Below are 12505 nucleotides of genomic sequence, written 5' to 3'. Positions count from 1 at the left end.
CATATACATATGTATTATAGCTACCATTTCATTCGGAAGTTTTAGTTAGAAAAATATTTTATGTTTAACCTATAAATTGCTATGATAATTTTACTAACAATATGAAAGCATTTACGTAACAGGCGTTTTAAGCCTCACATTTCCAAACACATTCTACCAAGTTCACAAAATAAATAAACCGCTAAAGATAACAGTATTACAAATTTGGAACACCGTCTTAACTTTAACCACATCCAAGGTTTTCCTATATTAATCTCATTAACCACACTCCCACGTCGGTGAAACCTGACGCTCGCACGCAATGCGTTATCTCGCAAATACATTTTCCTCTTTCCTTTTTAATTTCCTTTCTTGGAATATTGCTTCTAGAAACGGTAAAGATATATACATATATAATATGGTGTGAAGGATAATGATCGAGTGGCGTAAGCCAACTGAGCAACGAAAATTTAGTTTCTATATTTGTTAATTTATATGTTTTGTATAATACTTCAAAATACGTAGGCTTTTCTTGTTATACAGCATTTTTTCCCAAAACGAAATTGAAATAAAACTTAGATATCTGTATTAAAATACCTACTCTATTGGCTGATCTTATTTTGAATTATAAATTACAATTCAACCATCGCAACTAAAAATTGACTCAAAAATCCAACATACATCAGTCGGATTTCTAGATTACACATACGACGCTTAAAGCTTCTCTGCGGAACCCTAAAATTAAATCACTCATCCAAATACCAACCTAGTGACGTTCCTCCTTATCACATACAACACACGCAAAAAAACCCATACAAAAATAGCAAAACAAAAAGGTATTTGTGACAGGAAGCTGGGAAGTGTGTCAATGCCGGACTATCGGTGTTTCTGACACATTTTTCAGCTCCCGCCTCTCTCGGCAATGACAACGTAGCACCTAGCCTCGGTGTGTGTACGCGACTTATTTTCGTGGTATGTATATTGTTAGGGGGCATGTGACGTTGTATGTGTGGCTATTTCATTTGGTGTCTTGTTGCCTATGCCTATGTATAGGTATTAGGTACAGGCTTTCAGAGGTTTAGTACATGTTACCTACAAATTTTTTAAAGAGGAGCTTCAAACTCAAATGGGATTGGTAGTTTAAAATTGAAAAACATATCTGCTAGATAAATGTGTTTGCTAGTTTACAACTGATTTAGCGATAAAATAAAAACGTAAATTGAATAAATAAATATCTTATCTGTTCCTTTCGATCGTTTTGAATGATATTTAAATGAAATTAAATAGTAAATAGCGTTTTAGTTATCTTTGAAATAACTCATATAATGTACATAGTTCAACATTGAAACATCTTTATTATTTACTAGCTTTCCACCCGCGGCTTCGTCCGCGCAGTTAAAGAAAAACCCGCATAGCTCTTGTTCCAGTGGGATTTCCGGGATAAAACCTATCCAATGTCCCGGGGTAAAAAGTAGCCTATGTCCTTTCTCGGATATCAAAATATCTCCATACCAAATTTCATGCAAATTGGTTCAGTAGTTAAGGCGTGATTGAGTAACAGACAGAGAGACAGAGTTACTTTCGCATTTATAATATTAGTATGGATGTAAATAAACGTACATTAGCAAATACGTTAGAGATGTAGAAACTTATAACCAGTCTCTTTCCAAATACATACATTTATCAACAATTGCTTACAAATATAACAGCAAATCAATCATCACCTTTAATTGTATACTTAACACCAAACTATTGAATTAGTATTTAGTACAATATAATAATTAATAACCACATGCTTAAACCCAAGTGACTCTTGACTAGGCGTTAGTTAGTAATGGAATAATATCACAAACTAATGCATTACATTTGAAATTGACTACAATTTTGGTTACAAAACCGTTATCTGTCTTGCGATAACCTATGAATAAACTTTTATAATTATAACTAGCAAACCCGGCGAACTCCGTTTCGCCACCAGAGACACCTTTTCTTTGTTATTAGCCTCACGGAGCCCGAGACCTTTCCAACGAATGCAAAACCGTGGAAATCGGTTCGTGCGTTCTGGAGTTATAGCGTCAGGAAGGAAAACCCGACTTATTTTTATATACTTAGTAGAAGTAGATATTTTTTACTAAAAAATAAATTTAAAAAAACAGGAAAACCTTCTCATTAAACTGTATAAGAAACATTACTAAATCAAAAGTGATAATAAGGATGATATTACAAAATTGTATTGCAAATTCACTTCAACATTCATTTAATGAGAAACATAAATCTCATTTCCCTTAAAATTGATCAACTTACAACTTCCCTGTATTTACAATTTATAATTGAACGCGCTTCAAAGCATTTTGACTCCTGACAAATTTAATTAATATGACAAATCGTTCTTAAATGAATATAGCGTGTTCAACATTTAAGAGGTTGAGGAAACGTAACTGGTGAAGCCTTAAAAGGTGCCAAAAGCCTTGAGAACTGAAACGAGATATTCCGTCAGTCGAAGTTGATAAAACAAAATTAATAATATGATGGGATGGGATATTTAGCTTTTATAAATCGACCAATTTGCTGGTACATTTTTTTATTCTGATTCATAAGCAATTATTGATGAAATATCGACAAGATGAAAACAAATTGTGATTAATCGAAAACGAAAAAATACTATAATATTGCTATCAATTAGATACATGGATAGGAAATGCAGAATTTTCTCTATAATATTGATTTCACCACTGATTCAAAACATTGGTCGTAAATACATATTTAGGTGTGTCATTTGTGTGTACAAGTTTTCAAGAACAAAGTAAGTCAATGACCTCGTTTTTTAAGCTTTTTACCTCATTACAGTACACTCAATAAATCAATACACACGTGACTGCTGACTGGTTCATATTTTTATACGCAAAAGACATCATAAAGCACGCTACACCATGTCGCGAACGTGACCGTGTCCCGTCCGGGGCGCGAACAAACATTATTGTTTACTGTTGAAATTGATATTTATTGTTTTATGGCATTCAAATGCTTTATAAATATAAATTTATAAATATTGGATGGATTATATTGGATGCCTGACCAATTCAGCCACTCGTGACCCGCCCCGGAATGGCGCGAAAGGATGCGGGTTCGAGTCCCGCCTCGTGATCGAATTTTTTCTATTCTTTATAAATTTATATTATTGTTTACTTTTTGTATGAAGTGATTCTTGCCTGACCGTGGTTCGACCGAGCACGGACGGGGTACGGAGTTGAAATGTCAATGGATTCTTTGGTTTCATGTGTTTCCCGGCTCCAGAAAGGCCCGGTCCCAGTACGGTGTAGGTGAATCATTATTAATACGTGAAACAAATAAAACGTTGTGCTTTATTCCGCCTTTTATATTACACCTGACACTGCCGGGAAGTCGCTTCAGTGCAATTAGAGGCTTTTGACCCACTATAACAATATTGTACGCAAACTGTGACGTCATCGATACTTTATGTGCGCTAAAATTATAATGATTTAAGTTTAGAGCGCTTGAAAGGGCTTCTATGTATTCATCTATACTAATATTATAGAGCTGTCGAGTTTGCTTCCTTGAAAGCGTTAATTTCAGGAACCACGGGTCCGATATGAAAAATTATTTCACCGTTAGATAGTCCGTTTATCGAGGAAGGCTACAGGCTATATTATATCATCACGCTTAGACTAATAGAACCTGAGCAATGCGGGTAAAACCGCGGGGCACAGTGGGTCATTTATAAGTACCTACTAATTGTTTAAAATAATCATGAAATAAGATAACAAAGAAAAGCTATCCATCAATTATAGTCAACGAAACAAAATTTTGTTTGCAAATATCTTAAAAGTTTCTTACGTCAAGAGAATTAATTAAGCAAATAGACTGAAATCAGATGCATTTTGCGTATTTAGGATGTTAATTGGGTTTTATCTATAGATTTACATTTAAATTATTCTATACCTATCTACATTTTGTGCTGACTTATAGATAAAAAATGTGATAAATTATTTCAAAAAACAAATGTATGTGAAATATACATTCGACTATAAGAGAAAATTATACAACTTATTTATTGTAATTAATGTTATGTTGTCAATATTACAATTTAATTACTTGCGTGTAGGCCGTACAATAATTATTTTAACATAAGTGTCAAGTGAATAACTTTCGCTTGCAATAATAGGTAATAATTAAATAAATCACGCTGTGATAATATAGTTTTGCACGGTTTTGTAACGGTGCATTTACATCATACGAACACAGAGCTAGAGCTAGAGCAAGTGAATTATTTCGTGATCTTTTAGTGTAAACGAAAACTCGAACTCAGTGTTGTTCATCATTAGAACATTGCATATTATAATCTTTCCAAACGTACTAAGAATTTGACATAGTGGGGTTAGGATGAGCATTCGCTCGTTTGATGTAAATGCACCGTACCTAAGGCGATCCTCACACTGCCCCGCATCACGCTGCATGTTGCATGTCGAAGCACCTACGCGCGTTCCTGCGGGAGTGCAGATCTGCATCATCGTGCGGGTTTTTTGCGCACTCACGCGCGTAGGTGCGTTTGTAGATTCACGCACGGCGGCTCTCATTTATTCGCCGTTCTAGTGGTGGTCGTACAATACTGAGCATCACGACGCGCGGCACTGCGGGATTCGGTGTGCCATACCATGCGTCTCGCCCCGCACCTACGCGCGGGGATGCATGTTTCTCCGCGTGTATGTGCGTGATCCGCATGTACGCGCGTGGTTGCATTTTCAGTGTGTTGGACTGTGCGTGTTTTCTATACAAACGGAGATACTTACAAGTAACGTTAAACACGCAGTCACGCAACATGCAGCGTGGTGCGTGGCAGTGTGATAATCGCCTATTACGTTCGCGTAGTGGTACATATGTAGTAAGAATAATATATTTAAATAAATTAAGATTAGATACTTCGTTTTTTCTTCGTCTAATTAAACACATACAATTTTAGTATCAAATAAACATTTTGAAAGTTGAAACATTATAATTAAAACTCTCATTTAATTAGTACTTTTATTACCTGCATACCAATCTTATCGTGATAATTGTACTTGTTTTATTGTTAATTAAAATGTGTATCTACCTATAAAACTTTTCTACAAATCGTTGATTTTACTTACGTATTTTCTATCGTATCCTTTTATCAGAGTACAATTTTCACTCTCATTTTACTATTGTCACTTTTGTAGTCGCATCCAAAACTATATCTTAAGCACGATTTTTTTAACTTGCTAAGATAGGATTTTTGTAAATAAATGATTTACAATGCAGAAAAAGTGTTCGTGCGATACTATTTAAATTTTAAAAATAAAACCATAGGTAACTAACTACCTAAGTACTTCAACTTTTTCTTCTTTCTTCTTCAACTCTATCTCATAATAGCGCTAAATTAACTTCTTAAATTATAAAATATAAATATCCATCACACTTTTATGATATAATCCATTAAAACTGTTTACATCACACAGCTCTGAACCTAACTTAACCCACATGTGTTCCTAGTGTCCTCATTCCGTATGTGGGGCTTCTTACATTGCGAAACTAATTACTTAGGCCAAAATTCAGTCTTACCTCTATATAAATAGAGATGAAATTGAAATGTAGATGTGACTATAATAATCGAGGCATCTAATTCCAATCTAAGAGTCTTAAGTACTTTTTAGTATAGAAGATACCTACTTTTTGTTGAGACACGTGCAAAAGCGAATCTTTTATTGGTAACTATGTGGCTTCTAACTTAATATCATATTTCTTCAATATCAACCAGCGTCTTGTCTTACGGATTTGAAAACAATAGATTTATTCTCTACTATAGATTTCCGCCTGAGGCTTCGCCCGCGTTTTCAAAGAAAAACCAGCATAATCGCGTTCCTGTGGGATTTCCAGGATAAACAGTAGCCTATGCCTTATTCTTGATCTTCAGCTACCTACAAAAAAACCTACAAACCAAATTTCATTGTAATCGATTCGGTCGTATTAACGTGAAAGAGTAACAAACATCCATCCATCCTCACTAACTTCAGCATTTATAATATAAGTTCTAAACCTGTCTATTATAAAATTCTAGAAGACTATTCAATATACCATTACTTTTATGGGCATAACCCTTCTAGAAACATCGCCATCTTTCTAGAAGGTTCGTTAAGACTCCAGCACCTGCTTGTGAAATGACTCAGTCCACTAACAGCCTGTTACAAACGAGCCAACACTCAATTGACCCATATAGTTATATTGCACTTCCTGCAATTAATAACGCTGATAGATTTATAGTCACAATATGTGCGTTAAGGTGATGAATTAATTTTTCTAACATTTACGGCCCTTTTTAAACCTTCGTAATTTTTATATTATTAAAGTTGACGTGATGAAAATTCTTGACAAGAAAGTTCAATAGTAACACAATACGTCTACCGTTTTAGAAACATGATTCCATGATATTTTCTCGATAGAAAAAAAATACAAAGTTCTCATTGTTATTTTTTTTTAATCTCTGGCATCTTCAAAATAACAAACGTAAAGTTACGACTTTTTGGATATTAACTATAAAATATACAACCTATACTTCTACCGTGTTAGAATTTTGAAATATGCGATGGTTTTGAAATAAACAAGAAATACTTGAAATTAGCGCCTGACCAGCCAATATAGCGAGAGCCGCCCTGTACCTTCCTACCCCGATCGCTGCACGAGTCATTCCCGCTACGGCCGTCACACGGGGAACTTGTGTCGCTTGTGCAATCGTAAAAAAGGGTGACAACACGATAAGACAAAATGAGACAAATGGGGACAATAAAGAAAATAAGAAGAAGAAACATAAAGGTTGGAGGAAAAAGAATGCTTACAATTGGAACAAATTAATGAGGTAAGTTGGTTTTATTTTAAATTTGATGATAATTGTATTATAGACACCCCTGTTTTAAGTACATAACGAATGTGTAAGATTTTTTCATTTATAGCATAAATAATCTTTTCAGAAATCCGGAATCCAGAAGGAAAATAAACCCACTGATTGTTCACAATGTGAACCCACTCCTTCGTAAGTACCTTTATTCAGTCAAAAATGTATGTTATCAACGCTCTACTGGTTTTATCGCATGATTCCATTTTTAGCAAAAAGCAACAAAGTGCAAAGAAATAAAAAATCATGGTGAACTTAGTGGAAGTATGGTGGACGTAATATGGAATTATGGAACAGGAGCTCGTTGGAGTAGTATTATATTTTAAAAAAATACGAAAAAATTTCAAGAATTTCTTAGTAGGTGGTAGATAAGTATGTTGTATAAAGAATTTGATGTTGATATTTATTTCATTTATACTTACTACACCTGAGCGGGAAATTGCTTAGTACTAAAACCGGTTTATATTCATATTTACATAGTAATGTGAGTTTTCATTTCGAAAAATTTTGTGTAAGTATATTAAATTGAGTTCCTGGGTGATCTGGAAACACAATTGGGCCCGGAGGATGGCGCTGCAGTCACTCCTCCTAATCACATGAACCGATTTGGATGAATATTTGTGTGCACATTTCATTGTTGTGGGATGATTGGTGGATTCGTTTTCACATTAGCTAATATTATGTATTTTTGTGGTTAGAAAGTAAACTTAATTTAATGTTTATAATACATTATTATTGGTCTAAATAAGCCAGTGTTCGTCTCAAATTGCTGTACCTGCCTACCTATCCTACCAGGGCCTAACTTTGTTCTGGCTATTTTATTTTGATTATTTGTAATGAATAATTACAATTATAATAGAGTGCAAAAAATAAATACATGCGTCAATATATTTTGTGTTTTTTTTAAACAAGTTTTTTATTTAAAAAAATATCATTCCGACCGCGGCTTTGCCCGCGTGGAATTAGGTTATATCGTGAATCCTGTTTTATCCCACAGAAGTGTTCAGTTCGGATAAAAAGTATCCTATGTGTAAATCCAGGCAATTAGCTATATTTTATCAAAATTGGTAATGTAGTCTTGACGTGATTAAGTAACAACTAACAAAAAAATATACAAATTAACATCCAAAGTTTCGCATCAGTTTTACTGTATTAGCGATATCTTCCACTCTTGACTTTGACTGAGAAGAATTAGGGTTTATAACTTCTTTCAGAAATAGTACCTTTCATTTCTGGGCATGATGTAATATCTACGTCAGCATCAAATTCTATCTAAATCAATTCAGTAGTCCGCGTAATTAGGTACCATTTCATTTTTTCAGAGTAACAATATTTTTTGTTATTTTAAAGATTATTTATAACCTGTATTATTTTGTAATAAAGTAAACATTACGAAATAATAATAATTAATAATTATTAATAATGTCTAAGTAGTTGTTAAAAAGAAGATAATTTTGTGTTTATAAGCAAGAAAATAAAACCAATAAATCAACAATTAAATATATGTATAACAATATTATAACTGTATGACGACTCCATACATGTTTGTCCCGAGTCGGCCAGCGGCAGCGCGGCGAGTATGCAAGAATGTCTTCGCGCACACCCGCGTTCGCGATAGCGAGCTATTAGACTCCGCCCGCCAAGCAGTGGATTTTTTTTTGTGTATCGTCTTAAGGGAGTTACCATGATGTCTTATAGCAGTATTATTTCCAGTGTGAGAAAGTGATGGCGCTAGATGACCTATATGGCGCTATCATTCTTCCGCACTGGATTTATAATACTGTTCTAAGACTTGGAAGTGGCTAATTGACCCTCTTCTCCATGGGCAGCGTAGTACCAACATAATAATATGATAGTCGATGGTCGCCGCTAGTACGGCTATTATGAAGAAACTACTACAATGACGGCCCATAATAGACATTTAGAGCCTCTACACTATCATGATTGCCTCTACTCGCCATCACTAGCCTCATTGTGAAGAGGGCAAATTAGACATCATGGTACGTGGCCAGCATTAACATACACGTCAACGTCAATTAATTAAGAATAACACCCTATATAAAGAATTAATCGTGTATGAAACTCTTTCCTGTTCGTGCATAAACTTATAGGATCGTTCCATTAATCAAATGGAAATTAGTTAATTATGCGTTGCTCTTGTAAAAAGTTTTCAATAACTATGAGAAATATGAGGCTTGTTTTACTTCATTGTATGTAAACTAGAGATATTTGATTATTATTCACATAAAGATTCTATACTGCGGTATTGAACCAGATAATAACTTGTCTTTATTCGCAATTATAAACGCAAAAGTTGGTAAGAATGTATCGCTGTATATTAGTAATTCTTTAACGCGACAACGGACAACCACTGAACGGATTTTGATGATACTAAACAGTGATGTAGCTTATATACCAGTATTAAACATAAGCTATAGCATTACTCGATTTTGCCCACTCGGTTGAGACCGCGCGGCACAGCTAGTACCTACGTTTAAGTCTATAAAGTCTCCCACGATCAACGCAAAGCGCTCACAGTCACACATAATACCATACCGCTCAGTATAAACTATAATCACTATACTGTGCCGGCGGGCGAGTCTCTGACGCGCGCCCACGTCACCACAGCTGATCACGTAAACGTAGTAACTGGTGCGATCCCACGCCGCCGGCACCACTCATTAATATTTATCTAACACGCGATAACTTTTAATACGACTCAGAATAGTGCTGTGAATCGACGCTTCTCTTTCGTTAGCTAATTGTAATCTCAAGTTTGATGCTTCGATAGCTACAAATGAACTCTAAATAATAAAGATATTATTAGTGAAATGTCGTAAATAGCTATCTTATAGAGCGGTAATACGAAAGATATTTTTCCAAGATGTGTATCAATACTTTCTATTTTCCGTACAGGAAATATACGATTCATATACGACCTTGGCTTAACCATAATTTATAGAATATCACAATAATTCGAACGAGGACAGCACTTGAATAGGTTACGCGATACAGGCTCTCAATTCCCACATTCATCGTTATTCAATATAAAAAGTGTATAGATTAAGGACATCAAAATCGAAAGCGAACTGCAAACTATACAGAAATAGTCCCTACAACGGTAAGTATTCAAAACCGGCCGTGGCTTTAATTGACTGACAAAAATGGCGACGTTTGGCTCGTTAATAACGGGGCCGATCCGACCGGCTGACCGCAGACTGAATTACGGCCGTGCTGCCGATTACTGAAAATATTTATTCAAATTAAGACTTAAATAAACTATGTAGAGCCTAAACCACGCCCCAATATACATAGTTCATTTATTTTCAATGTAAAACGCCCATAAACACCTAATGAATAAGTACACATCTATACAAAAAGTATTGTAATATCACATTTGCAATATAATAAACATTTCTCATTATATTGTCAGGACTCAGGATAGAATCAAAAGAAAGACCGCTTAAATACGAGTACAGCGTACCACCTGCTGCTACAAAAAAGAAACCAATAATTATATATCACTCGGAATAAATAAAATCGCTAAAGCAATATAAAGCTATTTGCTTTCAAGCCTGAATGATTATATAAATTTAATAACGCAGCTTTTAAAGGAATCGTCCAAAGCTCTAACTGCAAAGATATAAAATCGCATACCATAATTTACTGCGCACTTATAAAGAACTACGCGAGCGTTCACGTTAAATAATGTTTGAGAAAGACAGGGCGATAGGAGGAGAAATATAACCGGGGAAGGTTCTCAACTATCTGCCATCTGCAGGGGCTGGATGGCCTTCTTGGGCTTATCTAGCTCGTTCCCTTTAGAGAAACTGCGTATACGGCGAACAAAGAAATTGCACTCGGAGATAAGCAACTGGACCGTGTCATTGTTATGAATGTCTCAAATTACATTAAACAACGCTATGAAACATGTACATGCATACCTATTATGGATGAACTATTATTACTTCGATGCAAGACCGCAAACCAATCCATCAACAAGTTACACATAATCTATATGGAATATTACTTTAAAAATTCAATATCGTCAGACGTTAAATAGTATTTGCATATTATTTCTAAAACACATTGTAATATCGAGACTGTAGATATTAACACAAAGCGGAGATAAAAGCGATAAGACAAGCGTTCAGATATCGCCGGGACGGGGGTAAAAAATATTCCGACGTTCGCAACAAAGGGGCGAATGATTTAAGTTTCGTAATCCACAAGCCGCTGGCCGTCAGAGATAGGGGCGGTTCGACGAGGGTTCGGGGGCTCTTTGCGAATCGACTGAAAGGGAGGCTTAGGCGAGAGTGAAAAGAATGTCCCTAAATATACGTGTATTAGACAACCCGATACATTTAAACAATATAAAGCTACGTTACCGACGCCACGCTCACGTTCGCATACATTATGCCGAATTGGCCATTACCAATATTTCATCGTTTGCAAAAGCGATGCGCTCGCGAATCCATTGTTTGTAAATCAGAATGAGCACGTTGACCTCAACGAATCCATTGGAGATGTGACATATCTGAATATCCCAGATTCCCTGGCGCTCAAGAAAATAAAATGCAGAATATCGATGAAAATAGCGGGCCCTCAAGTCGACCTCTCGCGTTTCAGCGATATCGAAATGCGCGAGTTATTCGGGCCTTTGAGGGAAATCATTTGACATCCGACGCTTCGGTGACACGCCAGAGTGAAATTCATATCCCGTTCCGAAAGACGAATAGTTTCTAGCCGGCTGACGGGAAAATCAGTGTCACGTTACAATTGAAACATTATTATTGTCGAGCCAATTTAATAGGCAACATTTGACGTCTATCAATTTTATCTTCGAAGAGAGGTAACCTGCTTAAAAACATCGATTAAAGTGAATTAATCGATACGGATTTGAAACATTTGTCAATCGAATTTATTAATTTATGATAATTTTTATTCACAAGTAATCAATGCATTCGATTCTAGATGTCATATTTCGATTTTTAGAGTAACGTCTCTAGTATTTAAAAAGAAAAAAGGTTTATTGACACAAAATTGTAGTGACGTCAGTTCTTCAATTCAGAAATTGTTTATTATGTTTAAAATGGTTTATCAGTAAAATGAAATCTTAAAATTACTTGTATCGGTCATTGTTATTATAAATATGTAGTTGTAATTGAAAAAAGTCAAGCAAATGTGCAGTTCTAACAAAACGAAATATCATGTTATTCTATGTCGTCGTTACTAGGTTACGTTCTTGAATTTTGTTGAACTGTCAAATGTTGCCTATTAAAATGGCTCTACTATAGTTTACGACAGTCGTGCCGTACTCGTCAACATTAACGTTGCACCATAAAAACGTGTTATTGAAACTTGACGACACCTGAACCAATGGTGACAGCGAACCTGCGGCGTTAATGATAGCTTCACAAAGGAGGCGTTTGCCTCTTAAAGCTATATCGAGTTACGGGGAGAAGAGCACGTAGGGGCAATGGGGCTTGACAGTCGAGGGTAGGGCATGCAGAACCGGATCCGGTTCCAAGTTTCTGAAACCCGGTTCCAAATCGAGCTCAGAACCGGGTAGAACCGGGTTACCCGGTTCTTTTAAATAAT

General features: G+C 35.5%; 1 protein-coding gene and 1 long non-coding RNA gene across 4 annotated transcripts in view; one reads left to right on the top strand and one right to left on the bottom strand.

The window, feature by feature from the left end:
- Positions 1-12505, bottom strand: part of nmo (serine/threonine-protein kinase nemo) — a 111105-nt gene that overhangs the window by 56413 nt on the left and 42187 nt on the right. The window lies entirely within an intron of this gene.
- Positions 6294-8193, top strand: LOC149486118 (uncharacterized). Its single transcript, XR_016316030.1, has 3 exons — positions 6294-6868; positions 6981-7042; positions 7117-8193. It is a non-coding gene; the product is annotated as an uncharacterized LOC149486118 (long non-coding RNA).

The sequence above is a fragment of the Colias philodice genome, chromosome 9, assembly GCF_061535455.1.
Source record: "Colias philodice isolate Cphi_HAF_F1 chromosome 9, ilColPhil1 Martin Lab GWU primary, whole genome shotgun sequence".
NCBI classification, from domain to species: Eukaryota; Metazoa; Arthropoda; class Insecta; order Lepidoptera; family Pieridae; genus Colias; species Colias philodice.
The sequence above is the reverse complement of the archived record's forward strand: the minus strand, read 5'-3'. Positions and strand labels throughout refer to the sequence as shown.